We start from the raw sequence: 16,337 nt of genomic DNA on the forward strand, positions 1-16,337 counted from the left end.
TCGATCCCATTTCAAAATCAGTTGAATACTGGCCACGATTCTTGGTGATGGAAACACCTGACAAAATCCAAATTAAACTGAACCCTTTTGTTGTTGCTACGGCACCATGGAATAGCGGGCGATACTAAAATATCGAACGGTTGAGAACTGGATCAATTCTCACTGAATGTGCCAAACGACAACAAGCATCAAACCTGTTGTCAATTGATGAATTTGTCGGAGTCCCTGTCAGTGTATCTCCTTACTGATCTCTCAAAACTAGCAGGGGAATTATTAGAGATCGGAATAGACTATTCAATGATATGTCAGAACTGGATATTGTTTACGAAATGAGGGACCAAGGTGTTACATTTGTGAAAAGGTTCACCAGGCGTCAAAGTACTGAAACAATCAACACAAATACGTACCTGTTTTCTTTTCATCTCCCACTGTACCAAAATCAGTCAGAGCAGACTACTGTAAAATAGATGTTGACCTATACATCCCTAATCCCTAACGTTTTTCTAGAGTCGAAAGATAGGGATCCCATTTCGGATACATAGATGTATCATCAGAGAAAAAATATTCATTATTTTTCAAATTACATTTTGTGAAGTTTCTTTTTTGACTCAGTATATTTCCAGCCACAGTTAGTTTTAGGAAACGTGTATAGTAAGTTGATGATCAATTTATGCAAATTAGTTTACCCAATCATGGGTACTCAATCATGATTGGCGATCTCCGCGTTCTCCTTCACATCCAACTTTTGATAGTGTGAATTTTTTAAACAATAAATGATGTTCCAACAATAAAATGACTTATCATTTGAAAATAAATAACTTTAATCTTTTATCATGTTCAGTTATCAGTTGGTGCATATTTGGTGAGAATAGGTGAAACGTGTTAACAAGCCTCAACCTACATTCTAGCATTATTCCAGTCATAGAATCAAACTATCAAAGAAACTTCAGATAAAAGGAAAAAACATCGTGGCTGGATTTTCATGACACACATGCTCTTGAAAGATTCGTTGTCCCATTGTCATCGTCAAGCTTGTTTTTTTCGCTTGTTTTATTAGACGAATTATCTTACACGAAACCGATAGATTCCAGAAGACTCATACTACTTCAGTTAAGTGAAGCAAATGCAATACTAACAGCTCTTAAACATATTAATAGACATTCTAAACTTAAGCAATGTATCCTTTCGGACACGTTTCGTGCCCTCAGGCACTTATTTTGCAAGCATCCACTTTTAATTGAAATTCTTGAATTATATAATGACCTTGCAACTGACCAACACGACATCGTCCTCCGTTGGTTACCTAGCCATGTTTGAATCTCTGGTAACACCATGGCCGATTGCACTCAACAAATCTGTGATACCACTTCTCTCCTTTTCACTAATGTTATATATATAATGTTTAATCATTATTCCCCGCAAGCGTTTTGCAGGTGTGTGGGTGTGTGTGTGTATTAAAATGGACTCCGTCCTTGCGTGCGTGCGTCCATCCGTCCGTGCAGTTTTGTCTTTTCCGGAGCAGAACTCTAAAACCGTTCACTATTTCTTCACCAAACTTGGCACATAGATAGATCTGGTGGTGTACTGGTGCCTTTTGGTAGTTTTGGAATTCTGAATAACATATTTTTTTGGCGTTTTCATGGTAACAATTTCGACTTAGACTGAAATTAGTGGTAGTGCTCTTTTCCGGAGCAGAAGTCTAAAACCGTTCATTATTTCTTCACCAAACTTGGCACATAGATAGATTTGGTGTTGTATTGGTGCCTTTTTGGTAGTTTTGGAATTCTGAATAAAATATTGTTGGCGTTTCTATGGCAACACGTTTGACTTAGACTGGAATTGGTGGTAGTGCTCTTTTCCGGAGCAAAACTCTAAAACCGTTCACTATTTCTTCACCAAACCTGGCACATAGATAGATCGGTGGTGTATTGGTGCCGTTTGGTAGTTTTGGAATTCTGAATAATATATTTTTGGCATTTCCATGGCAACAAGCTTGACTAAAACTGAAATTGGTTGTAGTGCTCTTTTCCGGAGCAGAACTCGAAAACCGTTCAATGTTTCTTCACCAAACTTGGCACATACATATATCTGGTGGTGTACTGGTGCCTTTTGGCAGTTTTGGAATTCTGAATAAAATAATTTGGCGTTTCCATGGCAACAAATGTCACTTTGACTGAAATTGGTGATAGTGCTATTTTCTGGAGCAGAACTTTATAAACCTTTCAATACTCTCCTTCCACTTTTTTATATACACACCTAAATATATGACATAATCATAACTCGTAGACATAATCATGAAGAGTATTTTGCCATTGCGGGGGATATTGATGACTTTGTCTTCTTGTTGAGTTTTTAAAAGAAATAGAATTGATTGATAAATTTTGATTTATATGTTTTGTGCATAAATAAATGGTATTTTATAATCGGTAGAATAAATTAGCAAACGAGATAGTTAGTGGCTGTATCCTCGAAAGGGGTTTAAGTGTTATTATTGTCCTCCAGAGAGGTTATGTACTTCCCGAAACTTTCAAAGTTAATTTAGTTCTACCAAGCTTTTTAATCATAGAATATTTGTTGTTTCATAATAGCTAAATATCAGTACAATCGCCAGTAGCTGAAGGGATGGTGTAATTAAGCTAGGGTCCATGCAGGTAGCGAAAGTACTGTAAGTCCTCATGGTCTCTTGTGTGGTGATCTACCTTCAGTTGTTGTCGATACTCAGCCCGTTTTTATATTGTATTGCCCTAATTTGAAATCATATTTCCTAACAAATGGTTGGTCCGAGACATCAACCTTGTCAAACAAATATAGTTCCTTCACTTTTTTCTTTGCTATTAAGAAGCTATACATCTTCGCAAGTCGCATTTTAAAAATAAAACCTGGTTTTCTAGTCCATTGATGAACTGAATGTCTGGTTGGTTTACAGGCTGCCAACCCGATCCGGGTTAGAGTTGATCTTCAGTAACCCATGCTTGTGGTAAGAACGATTAACAGGCTCGCTGACTTGGTTGGCACATGTCATCGATTCCCAACTACGTATATCGATGCTCGTGTTGTTGATCACTGGATATTCGAATATTTAGAAACCGTCTCCATATAGCTGGAATATTGCTGACAGCTCACTGACTCACTACACTACAGGCTTAAGGTGGACTGCAGTGTCGGACTATAAATACTTACCTTGTCAGGCAAATTTTGTATATGGCACGTGCCAATTACTCCTTTAGCGAACACACAATGTCTTGGTTTATTAATATCACATTATTTCCCCAGCTGTTTTGCCCGTCACACTAAATGGAATCTATTTCCAACTTTCCTTTTACGCTGAGGTTATGTAGTTAGGTCACCTGCGAACAGAATGAGTGTGTTCTTAAACAAGCCCTTTCTAAGTGCCAGTTATAACTTTCCAGCTTAAGCAAGGACCGTCACAGTCAGATCGATAAGTCATTTTAAGAGAAACTGTGTGATCAATCTTCCCATTTGTGAATGTTCAGCATGTGCTTCTAGCACAAAAATTGAATGACCACCCAAAAAACGTCATGTTCCACCACGATAAAACTGAACTACTGGTCTTTAGTTCAGATGTGTGTGTCAATACTGTAGCCAGGTACGGAATCGAACCCGGGCCTTCGGCGTGATGAGCAAACGCTTTACCCACCAGGCTACCCCATCGCCCCAGTTCCACTACTGAGTCGGACGGTCTTATCACATATATAACTTAAATTGTTATCAAATACCAATGATATCATTAACTCTACCTCAAAAGATGTTACATTTAATATTTCATAAGATACAAAATGCCACCACTGTAATTTGAAATCTTATCACTCTATCATAGACTTTGGCCTCCTTACTGAACGATTCCAAACAATTCAAACAGTTCACTAACTCCAAACCTTTCACTAAAGTATCTACAGCACCATTTACGGAACATGACAAGCTTAAATTTGTGCACAGTCACCATACCAAGTACATTTTAAATGTCTACAAAGCCACAATAAGCTTCTAGGTTGGAAATCATTATACTTGTGAGCATTAATTAAGTAGTACATAAATGAAGTTTAAAAATCGGTTTCATTCATTTCTCCCAAGTTCATATTGAAACGTCAACATTTCTAGTTCAGAGCAGATTCGTGTCAATTCAATGCAAGTGTCCTTGCTATAGATTGACTGCATTTAAGAAATAAGGGAATCTATAGTTCCGCATAATGTTACCAGTATCACAACATTAACGTTTTCAACTTCATCAACAAAGATACACTTTTGAAAAGTTCTACATTTCTAACTACCTGAGATGATAAAAAGTTAGTCAACTTACACGACTAACATTTCAGTAAATAACCCTTGTTAATGTTAACTTAATGACTTTGTAGACCACCTGCTCTCCCAGAAAAGCTGTTCAGAAAGCAAGCAGGCGACATTCTGAACCCAAACATATCCCTGCTGGGTAACGCTAATAGCTCTTCGCCCCCCGTGTGTACCCGGGGTCAAATAGGTCCATAGCACCTAATTGCTGGTTGCAAGGATCGACCGAATTGGGCAACCTGCTTGCCGTTGGTTGCGCCCCTGTGTCGGTGGAGGACGGGATTCTGGTGGTTGAGCGCAATAGGAGCCTGGAACCGTGTTTCTTTCGCCCAACACACCACTTTGGCCCTGACTTCACCTCACCTACATGTAAACGGGTGGTAGGGTTGGCCTGATTCTATCAATCGGCTGGTCACGCCAAGCCCTGTACATGGTGACTATATTTGCACATTATAATATTATCATCGGGTCTTGGTCTTTTGGATCTACATTGTATACATTTTTGATTACTTTAAATTGCCAAGAGTCCTATGCCAGAAGGCGGTGACTCATGGGCCAATCTGGTGATATTAGACCTCTGAAATCTGTGATTCTTGGGAATGATGTCTTGAGCGGAACCATCCTAGCTTTTAGTTTTTCATAGCTGTTCAAGTTTTTATCTCTGGAGTATAACACCCCTGTATCCCTGGTGTCAGCATCTCGGAGATCCGGTGCTATATGACACTGTCCTTGTTGATATTCCGTTGTGGATGGGGAGCAGGTGTACTGAACCTATTGACTATTATCATGGATCCCACTCTATCTGGTTCAATGGGAAATGAAAAAAAAACCACGGTACGAAAATGTTCATGACTCTTCAAAAACTGTTTCTGCAAATTCTGAATCATGGGCTCGTTTCCTTGTGATTGAGGCAACTGATTTACTGCCTATAAAAACCAAATCCTTTTGCTATATCAAAGGCTGTTTTTAACGTCACCCATCTCCATAGTGGTTCCCTTCTGGTGGAATGCGCACGGAGACAGCATCGATTAAAACATTTGTCAATGAAGAGGTACCTGTGTCTGTGCACAGAACTTTAAATTCCTGTCGTGGTATCATTCGCTACAGAACTCGCTGTCTGATTGACATGTCCGAAGATGACATTGCTGCAGAACGTCATGATAGGGTGTAACAGCAGTCAAACGTTTCACCGTCCAGAGAGAAGGTATCATTGTAAAAACAAACACCTATATCTTGACGTTTGCTTGTGCTTCACTCCCACAGTCAATTAAATCTGGATATTTTAATATCGGAGTGGACGTGTATATCCCCATTCCACTCCAGTGTTTCAAAGGCCAAACATTTGGTCATTGGTCAAAGTCTTGTCGTGGCTCTGTGATGTGTCATCGATGTGGTTAGAGCCACGACAACACAGACTGTGACAAGAGTTTCGAGTGCGCTAACTGCCATGGCCCACATAATGCCTCATCTAAATCCTGCCCTGTGTGGCAAAAGGAATCAAGATAATGATAATAATATGTGAGAAGAACATCTCGTATCTTGACGCCCCAAAACTTCTTGTAAATGATGTTTCAAGTCCAGTTAATATGACATACTCTACTGCTGTCACTCGTCCTGTAGCAACACCATCTGTTACATGCCAGGCAGACTTGACATTGGCGAAGTCGGAGAAACTTATCACTTCAGCTTCAGTTATATCACCAGCTTCCCCAGTAAGTCTTCCTCTGGATCTCAAACTGAGAATCAGCCTGAGACATCACCTCAAACGTCGGACAAACAGCAAAAAAGAAAGGGAAATAAATCAGTTGGATACAAAAACACCTGCCGTCCATTTTCCTTCAGAAGTTCCTCTAGAGAACAATTTTGGACCTCTACATATGGAGGTCTCTCTGTCCTCACAGGACAGGCGGAGGAATAGTTCCTTCTCTCATACACGAGAGAGATCACCAACTGAGGCTCTATGACTCAGTTATCTACTTTAATAGAAAACAGAAACATAACTTCAGTGAAATAAACTTACTAATACAAGATCTTAAACCGTCAGCATTATGTCTTCAAGAGACCTATCTTAAAATACCGACAACTTTATTCTCAGACAGTTCAGTGATAATCACTCTTTCTCTCCTCCAGGAGATAAAGGGACAGATAGTGCTTCTATTTTGGTACGGCAGGGTATAATACCTAGCCCTGTCCATCTTAATACAAGCCTTCAAACTGTAGCTGTTCGTATCAACCTGCACATTGCCTTGACGCTGTGCAGCTTATATAGCCCTCCCTCTTCTGATATTCAACAGTCCGATCTTAAGAATCTATATGATCAGCTTCCAAAACCATGCCTCATCATGAGCGATCTGAATGGTCACAACCCGCTATGGGGAAGTGCCCACACTAATACTAAAGATAAAATACTTGAGGAAATGATTTGCGATAATAATTTATGTATTTCCAATGGCGACGCAGCCACTTATCTACATCCAGCTACGGGAACATATTCTTCCCTGAATCTATCACTCACCGATTCATCCGTATATAGTGAGTTTGAATGGATGGTCCATGATGACCTGTGTGGGAGTGATCACTTCCCCACCATTCTCAAAACAATCGGCCCAGGTGATGATCCACCTGTATGAAAGAGGAACTTTGCCAGGGCTGATTGGTCATCTTTGAGACTTTGTGTCTTGAACGCTTGAAGCATGACCTTTTTTTTTTTCTTTTTTTTCTATTATAAGATATTTATATAGCGCACATATCCACGCACTAGTGCATGCTCAAGGCGCTGGTACTTTTTCCCGCGATCATTGGATGTCAATATCAACTGCACATCGTATTAGCAATGTCAACTCCCTGGGGAGTATACAACTCTTGCTGCCACTAGGCGCACCGAGTTATTGTGGCTTTCTCATCCTAACGCGGTACCCATTCACAGCTGGTTTTCAGGAACAGTGGAGACCATTTACAGTCGTTTTCGGATATTTTAAATGACATTGCTGATAAAACAATTGCACAGTCCTCTGCAACTCCACACACACGTAAACCAATTGTTTAATAATGTATGTAAACAGGCCAGAAAGTGCAGGAAGAAAGCTGAACGATATCTTACATCTTACAGTCCATAATTTAGACAAAGTTAAAGTTTTAAAGGCCAAGGCTTGACGCACATTTAAACAGAATAAGCGTCACTCTTGGAGTAACTCTGTTTCGAAAATAAATTCACGCACACCGATGTCAAAGGTGTGGAACATGATCCAAAGAATAAAAGGCAAAGGTTCTAAATCTACTGTTCACCATCTGAAGGATGGTGATAATATATTAAATAATAAAACTGACATAGCAAATATATTAGCGGAACTCTTGCCATCATCATCAAATTACATCTCTGAGTTTAAAAACTATCAGAAACAACAGGAGCAGAAATGAATAAAATATAACTCAAAGACTGGTGAAGACTACAACGAATTATTTTAGTTACACGAGCTCTATACCGCCCTCATGATACAGCAACAGGGACTATTAATATACACTATCAGCTCATGAAGCATTTGCCTAAATCGTGTTTAGAAATCCTTTAAGAATTGTTTGATCATATACGGACTTCAGGGAATTTCTCACCTACGTGGCATAATGCCTTTGTCGACCCTGTTCCGAATACTGGCCAGGATCATACTGATCCATCAAATTACAGACCAGTATGTATCTTTAACGAGTTGTGTCTGTAAAACCATGGAATGAATGGTAAACAATAGAATAAAATGTTATCCTGAAACCAATAACCTTATAACAAATATTCAATGTGGTTTCAGGAAAAATCGCAGAGCCACTGAACATTTGGTATGTTTAGAATGCTATAGTGTTAAAAATGCTATAGTAAATAAACAACATGTAGTATCGATATTCTTTGATCTCGAGGAAGCATGCGATACCACCTGGAAGCATGGCATTTTAAAGGATTTACATGATTTTGGTTTGTGGAGTCGTTCACCTCTCTTTACATCGCAGGTTTTAAAAGACAGGCAAGTTCAAGTCCGAGTGGGATCAACCCTATCTGATCATTATAATCAGGATCAGGGTGTCCCACAAGACAGTATTTTTTCTGTCACTTTTGTTAGCATTAAGATCAACAGTTTATCCAAGGTTCTTTATTTCTTGTCGCGGTAGAAATATGCATACTTTTGACAACTGCAGTTGTGTTTAAATAAAATAAATAAATGGTGTCTTGAAAACGGCCTTAAATTTTCTAAATCGAAAACTAATTGTATACATTTGTGTAGAAAATATTAACTGCATAAAGACCCAGAACTTCAGGGCACTCCCATCAAAGTTGTCCAGGAGGCCAACTTCTTGAGTCTAATTTGCGACTCCCATTTAACTTTTCTTCCTCATATCAAATCCCTAAAAAATAAATAACTGAAGGCACTCGACTTATCGAAAGTACTTTTCTAATTCAAAGTGGGCAGGGATCAAACTACCCTCCTACACATATATAGATCATTGGTCCGCTCGAAACTTGTTCATGGCTCCATAAACAAAAGCAGATTTGGCTATTAGATTCCGTCCACCACCTGGATCTGTGACTTTGTCATGGATCTTTTAAAACTTCTCCTGTTGACAGTCTTTACGTCGCGGCAGATGAGCCTTCTCTTATCCAACGCTGTATAAAATTATCTTTACAATATTTTACCAATATTTTTAACCATCCCCTTGCCAGTTGCCTGATATTCACAGGTCACAAGGCTGGACCCCACTCTTTCTCTTTCGGCAATCCCATCAACTACCTTTGAGACCATCTTGGGTGCCAAATTCGTGTTTTTACATCACCACTATCTTATATTTGAGAATTGTGTGACAACCAGATTTGTGGCATGGTACAGTTGTAGTTTCATTGTTTTTAAAACAAAAATACGAGTTTAATATGTCACTAATATCATTTTCCATTCGCATAAATGGTTTTCAAAGCAAAAAACATAAAATAACAGATAGATACATACATATTGAACTTATTATATAAACATTGGGGATGTCCTGATTAAGTGCCATTTGCATGTATGTTTCTTACCTTGTCAGTAATCTTTTCTCCTCTCAAGTTCTCAACAAATGTAACTAATTCCTCATCATTACAGATATGTTCAGTCCTTATTATGAGTAATGTTTCATGTGGAATTAGTGTGGTTTCCACTCACGAAAGAGTCACATGACTATGTCAATCTCAACCCTCAACGAGCAAAGCCTGTGTCTAATTATAGCCGGTAAGTGAGGATGGTGAATTTCTAAACGCAACCTTTCTGTGCATCAGTCAGTCTGGACGACACGGGTACGAAGATGATGCTGTTACCTCTCCTGGTGCCTCTGATTACTGTATGCGTTTCCCTCACCCAAACAAGAAACCATAAACTAGGTGTCAAACTGTGCCAAGTTAGGTGTATGGAGAGAAGCTCCTGTGAGTGTGTTGCATATGAGACTAGGACACTGACATGCCAGCTGCTGTCAAGAGTCACGGAACAACACATGGAGAAGGGTTATATAAGGTTTCCAAAGGGAAAGCACATTGTAAGTTTTCTTCCTCGATCTCGATCATCGGACGAAAGATTAAGTGTGAATTAAGTGTTAATGTCTAATGTATTTACAGCCTTTCACGGGAGCTTGCTCACTGCAGACCTGCCCTACCAACACCCGGTGTCTCGAAAATCATCGAGGTCGTGCAATCTGTGTCCAAGGTAATAAAATTTGAAATATAACATATTGATTCGCTTTAAATTACAGTTAGCTATCGAATGATTATTTATTTTTAATCTAAAGATTGTACATAAACTTTATGCTGTCAACACGCCATTGAATAATTCGCAAGTAAGTCATTATGCTGTACGTTTTTGCCCATGATGACACTTTACAGTTTTCCCTATATGTAACAGCTATCAAGTTGTATTAAGACAGGGTAGCATCAAAATATAATCTATATAACATACAATTACACTCATTTACTTGGGTAAGTTGTAACCTCAAAGACACGAGGCCCAAGCTGTCCTGATAAGGAATGAATTTCTAATTAACTTAGTATTACTTTAATGCAGAAATAGGTGTAGATTTCACGTTCAGTGCTTTAACTGACAAATGTGTATTTTTAAAACAATACAACCTCTGAAACTGAAATGAAAACGTTGATGTCGTTATGCAAATGTCTGTTCAATAATCATACACAGATTATGATGACCTCGGCCCGGCCTTCAAGGCAAGTACTCACTCTCCAGGTAAGACAATCCCCGTGTTTAACATTGCTGCTGTATAATGATATAATTTAAAATTAAATAACTTTATTCTTAAGCTGTGTAGCATTTATTACGTGGATGCAGTAGTCACAGTTTTGTAAAGTTAAAGAAAATTCTTAAGATATTGTCACTTACATTACTGGTTAAACACACCCTCTGCTATTACAGATTTAGCGCAGCAAACTAGACCTTACTCAGACGATGGTTTCCTACTTTTTGTCCATGTCATAGGGCAGGGGTTTGAATATCTCGAAATGACTTCAGGCGTAGTGTAAGACCCAGCTCGTGTGTTCAAACTATGTGGCTTTCATGTCATTGCATCACCCATGATGGTTCATTTTCAGTCACTGGTTTTTCTGGTCAAATCTTGATAAGTAAACAGTCATCTTAATGATTAGGAATCTATCCATTTAAACAATTAGCTGAATGCAATCTTTGGTTAACACAGATAAACCTGTAAAAGGGCTTAACAAACGCTGCAGGAGGAACGATGACTGTGCTTCGAATAACCTTCGGTGCGTCCGGCAAAAATGCCAGTGTGCCATTGGATACAGTTCTAATCATGCTGACAATACCTGTGTCAAGCGTAAGTGAAATTTGAATACAACAACATCTCACTATCACAAGGTTAACGTTTATCAAGTGAAAATGGTGTGTTTCTTTATCAGTTACGCACATTTTTCGAAACGGTTGTGACCTTCTAAAGTAATCGTCGCACTACTGTGTAACCAGGTGTGCTTGAAACCCCTTCAAATTTAGCAAAGTGGCTGTTCTTGAGTCCCATCCGGGATTCGAACCCACACGCTCAGAGTCAGGCACCTAATCGCCAGCACACAAAGTCATCGCTCAGCCACCGTGACTTTGTGGAAGCGGGCTGGAGATCACCAACAACTGAAGGTAGATCACCATTCTAGGCACCATTGGGACTTACAGTACAATTGCTGCCTGCATGGACCCTAGCTGGATTTACATCATCCCTTCAGCCGTTGGTGACTGTGGGTAAATTTTGCCATAAATTAAAATCATAAAAATGCTACGTTTTAAAATATTCGTTAAGCTTAATTTACCCTGAATGTTTTGGGACATAGGACAATACTTTTACAATACTTCAATCCCTTGTGAGGACACAGCCGCTCACAATTTCAGCTGCTCAATTAAACTACCAATAATAATATATTCGTTTATATACAAACCATTTATCAAATTTATCTAACTATATTTCTTATAAAACAACAATAATTAAATGATAATTAACCTTTTTAAAAACTGTTTCAATGTTTTGACATTAAAATACTTATCCCTTGTGATGGAAAAATTAATACAGTCAAGCACGACATGCTTGACTGTGATTCTTTCATCATAAGCGATACAAAACAGAGGATATTCACCTTATAATTAATGAGTATATCGAGTAAAGCCAATACGACATCGTCGCATGGTGACTTCTTCAAATCTGGACTGACAACCCAAGTAGGTGTAACCAATATATTTCATGTAATTTATTAATACCTAATATCAATGATATAAGATCTGATGATAGCTTTGTAATGGAATGAGAAGTGGTGTCACAGATTTGTTGAGTGCTGCCTTAGTAGCAAGATCAGCCATTTAGTTACCAGCAAATCATGGCTGGGTAACCAACAGAGGACAATGTCCAGTAGCAAGATCACTATGTAATTCAATACTTTCTAATAAAAGTGGATGTTTACAAGTTTTTAACAGCAAAAAGTGAGTCAGAAAAGATTATATATTGTTTATGTTTAGGATGTTTTTGAATATATTTAAATGCTGTTAACATGACATTTGATTCGGCTGCATAAACAGAATAGTAATCTAAAACATATTGTTCTGGATCCAATGACAGTTGCACAAACCAGCTGTAAATATAGATTTATATGCATTATATTTACTTTTTAATTGATTAAATGTTTGTCTATATTGTAATTCATTAGTTTCAGGTTTTTTAAATGTGGTCAATGTAAGGTCAGCTTGTGGCCTCACTAATTGCCAAGGAGGAGAAAAAAGCAAACGCGAAGGAGCTGCATTTTCTAGCTCAAAATGCCAGCAGTAGAAACAAAAGATTTGACTCTTAAGTCCCAGAGGCGGAACAAGAAAATACCTCTTATTGTACAAATCCTCATAGGGCGGATTGAAGACATAGTTATATGCAGGCCTAGGGTTGGCCTCATTTGAATATTATTTAGTGACATACTGTAAAGATAATTTTATACGTCAATGGTTAAGAGATGGCTAATAGGCCTTGACGTGGAGACTGTCAATAGGTGAAGTTCTAAAAGTCCCAAGAAAAGACTTAGACCTTGGCGGTGGACAGAATCTAATAGTTTAAGATTGCAGTTACATGCTCCACCACATACGATGAGCCATTAGGTGCTATACAAGTGCATTATTATTATAATCAAGTTTCGAGCGGACGAGATATCTGTATAAGTGTAGGAGGGTAGTTTGGTCCCCTCCCCACTTTGAAGTAGAAACTACTTTCAATAAGTCATCTGCCTTCAGGCATTTATTTTTTAAGTATTTAATATGTGGTAAGAAAGTCAGGAGGGAATCAAAAATATGTCCAAAGAACTTGACCTCTTTTACAACCTTGGTGAGTGTTCCATTTAAAAATAGTTCTGGGTTATTCATGCGGTTTATATTTTCTACAGAAATATATTCAATTTGTTTTGGATTTAGAATATTCACAACCGTTTTCAAGACAACATTTATGAATTTTATTGAGACATAGTTGTAATTGCCTTGTTTGCATATATTTACCCCGACAAGAAACATTAAAATCATCCACGAAAAGTGATCCATTAACAGCATCATTCAAAACCCTTGAAAAGCTGTTTATTTTAATACTTAATAATGTTACAGACAAAATACTGCAAAATCATGTAAACCCTTTAAAATGCCGTACTTCCAGGTAGTATCTTAAGCTTTCTCCAAATCAGAGACTACATGTTGTTTAGGTACTATGGCATTATTAACAAAGGATTTTAATCGTATTAAATGATCAATGGTATTTCGATTTTTCCAGAAACCACAATGTATATTAGTAATTAAGTTACTGATTTCCAGATAACAAATTAATCTGTTAATTACCATTCGTTCAATGGTTTTACAGACACAACTCGTTAAAGAGATTGGTCTGTACATTAGACGGATCAGTATGATCCCGGCCAGGCTTTGGTATTGGGACTACAACGACATTACGCATGTAAACATCCACTTTTATTTGAAATTATTGAATTATGTTATGATCTTGCTACTGGCCAGTACGACATCGTCTTTTGTTGGTTACCCAGCCACGTTGGCATTTCTCGGAACAAAATGGCCGATCTTGCTGCTAAGGCAGTGACACCAATTCTTATCACCATACAATGATTACAAAGCTAACATCAGAACCTACATCCGTGATCAGATCCAGAAGAAGGGACACTCAAGTTGGTATCAATAAATGACATGAAATAAATCGCTATATTGGTTACACTTACTTGGGTAGTCAGTCCAGATTTGAAGAACTCATCATACCACGATGTCGTATTGGCCACACAAGATCTACTCATGAATACCTATTGAAAGGTGAGGATCCTCCGTTTTGTATCCCTTGTGATGAGAGATCCAAGGTCAAGCATGTCCTGCTCGACTGTGTTGAATTTTCCATCATAAGGAATAACTATTTCAATGTAAAAACTGTTAAGGATTATTTTTTGGTAATGTTAATGATCATTTTATTATCGAATTTGTAAAAATATAGAACTTATAGATGAATTTTGATTCATATCTTTTGTAGATAAATGTATTATTAGTATTGGTGATTTGAATTAGACACTGAATTTGTGAGTGGCTGTACCTGTAATATTAGACGTAGCGTAAAATTATTGTTCCCCTGGAAGGATACGTAATCGTAGTATTTTTGTCATTTTAATGTATGGCTTAGCTTCAGCAGAAACGCAAATGGCTGGAGGGATGGTGTAAATCCAGATAGGATCCATGCAGGTAGCCAAAGTAATGTAAGTCCCGATGGAGTGAGTGAGTGAGTGAGTTAAAATTTATCGTCACATCGGCAATATTTCAGCCATATCGAAGTCCCGATGGACCCTAGTATGGTGAGCTACCTTCAGTTGTTGGTGATAAATAGCCCATTCTTACATTGTATTGTCCGAAATAGTTGTCTACATATAAAGCTATATGCTAGCTAGTTTTAAGCCCTTTTGTGATAATCTAGTCATTTTACTGTCCTTCGGTGACAGGGTTTTATAAATTGTGTGTCTTTATCATGGATATGGAATTTGTTTCAGTCACGATATAGCTGAAATATTTGCAGATTTGACTTTAAATCTTAACTCACTCACTCACGTAGCAGATTAAATTCTTGAAAATTACTATGGGTTTCTTACATCACTCACTTACGAAAGCGACTTACGTTTTCCTTCTTCTTCAGTACTGATAGTAACTGTTGTGTTCTATATCATAGTGTGCTTAATATGTCGTAACATAAGTTATTAGAATTGATGACCAAGTAGAAAATGATTTCTTTTTCAAGGCTGTAAAAGGTATGGAAATCGATCGATGGTGTACAAAGGATGGGCAATCAAGCGTCCAGATCCAAAAAAAGCTAAGGTAGAAAAAACTAACTCTTTGACGGACTGTTCTAAAAAGTGCTATCAAGTGGCCACGTGCATCAGCTTCCAATACTGGTATATGGTGAACCTTTGTGAGACTTTTGCTTTTGGCTGGTTGGATGTCCCGCCAAGCCAACACTACAAGAAAGAATCCTACTTCGGAATTAGAGACTGCGCTTAAAGACTGATGTCAAGGGTACAGGTTCAGTTCTACCCAACATGCTTACAATCTAAATCGTTCCGAATCTGCTCGTCCCCATTCACCAAGCTTGGCTAGTTCAACGTTCACATGAGTGACGGCCTAGTTTAGTATGTATAAGTATCTGGCTGTATCAATGTTTTAATATTTCCCTTCATGACTGTTTGCTTTCTTGAGTATGTACCTTCAAGTTGCACAACAGACTAGAGGTTGGTATTGCAGAGAATTTTCATATTTTCATATATTGCAATGCGAAAGCATGTATTGCGATATGTATTGCAATATATTGCATGAAGTATTTTTAAACAAAAAACTACTTATAATCGAGTTAATGTTTGATTTATAGAGCAAAAACACAACACAATCAATATATGAATAATATTTGGCACAAATGAAACAAGGAAATATCCGAAGATTTCCGAGTGTAAAGAAGTTTTCCGAATGCTAGTCAAAATACCGGATTTCGATCAGCGTATTGCCATACGTATCGTTTTCATGTCTGAACCGATTAACGCCTAAATAAGCTATGTATGGTGGGTTGTAAATATTCGACACAAGAGAATAAAGCGATTGATGTAACAAGCAATGATATGCGCCATCTGGATATGATGATGCCAAAGCAAACAAGTAACTGAGCCTGAACTGCCGATCCTTAACTTTGTAGATGCATCCTCGACTCATCATGGATCATTTAAGATTAAACCTGGTATACGCAAAATCCTGGTCACGAAGGAGTTAGAGGAGCACAGGTCCTTGATGAATAGAATAGATCTATTGCTCGTTTTCATCAAATATATTGGCAAAACAGAAGTGAATAGAAACACCTTCAGTTAAGAGATTTCAAAACGATAAAAAAGTTCCACAGGAAATTTCTGCAAATCCATTGTGCGAGTTTGACTGTTTCATACGCATGTTCTTTTCTTGATGTAAAACGCAATATCC

This window comes from Haliotis rubra, unplaced genomic scaffold, assembly GCF_003918875.1.
Source record: "Haliotis rubra isolate DU_JTF1 unplaced genomic scaffold, ASM391887v1 Scf993, whole genome shotgun sequence".
Lineage (NCBI taxonomy): Eukaryota > Metazoa > Mollusca > Gastropoda > Lepetellida > Haliotidae > Haliotis > Haliotis rubra.